Raw genomic sequence first — 1,454 nt, forward strand, 5'->3', positions numbered from 1 at the left:
GACTTGGTATCATAAGTTGATAAGGCAAAAAGGATGTGGAACAGTGCATGAGCCGGTAAGGGCCATATGCATGTTCTCAGCTGTTTGAAGACTTCTCAAAGGTTACTTAAGTCTGTGGGGATGGTTGTCTGAATGACTAAGTACCTAGGAGAGTTGTTTTATATGTACAGGAGCTGTACCCAGTATATGGCAGCTGGCCATAGCTCGGTCTTAGCTCAAGGCTACCTCGCAGCTCGATCAGCTGGAACGGAGCAGCAAACCTCAAGTGAAGTGGTTCAGCTCAACTAGCTGGGTGAGCTAGCTAAGACAGCTAAGTCAGCTGGGACAATGAGCTAACAAGCTCTGGGAATGTGGCAAAGGTATGATCTGTCAATGTTGCATAGATCTAGATAGAATGGCTTAGGGGAACAGAACCTCGGATTGTATGACTTGGTCTAGGTTCAGGATCAACCTTGGAGCTAGCTGGCAGTTGTGTTTACTGACCAGTAGCTGAGGTGATCTGACCAGACAAGTGTTAGATTGGATTTAGTCTAATGGATGATAGATGTTATTCCGCTGTGCATAAGTTGAAATGATCTAAGCTAGGGAATGACTAAGGTAGTCTTGAGCTAAGATCTGAGTTAGCCCTCGCCTATGAGCGATATTTTTTAATAAAGGGAAAAATTTTTAGAGGTTCGGTCAGTGTATAGACCGAGTGACGTAAGGCATCGACCGCGGCCTAGTCGGCCGGGATCGGGTCTTACAAGTGAACTCTTCATCTCCCCATCTTAAATCGCTTGATCATAAATGTTTCTGATTTGTAGTCCTTCTCGAAACCCTATATATATGATTCTCATCTTTGATGAACTCAATTTGCATCTCCACAAAACTCATTGATTCCTCTTAGCTTTAACCAGCTTCTAGAAAATGTCTCTTTCTGCCTCTCCAGTTCCTCAGATTGGCATCCGTCACTCAACCTTCGAGTCTCTCTGTCTTGGTGATACAATAAAACTGAACATTTCCTAATGTCAAGTTAACAGTGGTTATTGTAGTATTTGAGATTCAATCCATAGGACCAGTCTACACTTTATTCTTATAAGTTTAAGTTAATCTTCGATTTATCACACTTATTTAATATAATTGTTTTATATTTAACATAATTGTTTTTAATTGATTTTCTGATTCTTTGTTGAATAATATTATTTGCATATTCCGTGATTCATGGGTTTATTCCCGCCGGACGTGCTAATCATTACATGTCATCTTTGAAAGCCGGTTCCATTGTGAAAATCGATCGTTTTGGGGTTGTTAGGTTCTCAAGCATGTACAAGATAACTGATCATTCATTCCTCATTCGTTTCATCTCACCAACTATTAATGATGAAGTCATCACAGGTGCTCCTGAGATCAATCTCCAATCATAACTATCCAGTCATAACTAGACTGTTCGACAATTTCCAAGTGATTGCGAACAT

The sequence above is a fragment of the Brassica oleracea genome, chromosome C9 (genome assembly GCF_000695525.1).
Source record: "Brassica oleracea var. oleracea cultivar TO1000 chromosome C9, BOL, whole genome shotgun sequence".
Classification (NCBI taxonomy): Eukaryota; Viridiplantae; Streptophyta; class Magnoliopsida; order Brassicales; family Brassicaceae; genus Brassica; species Brassica oleracea.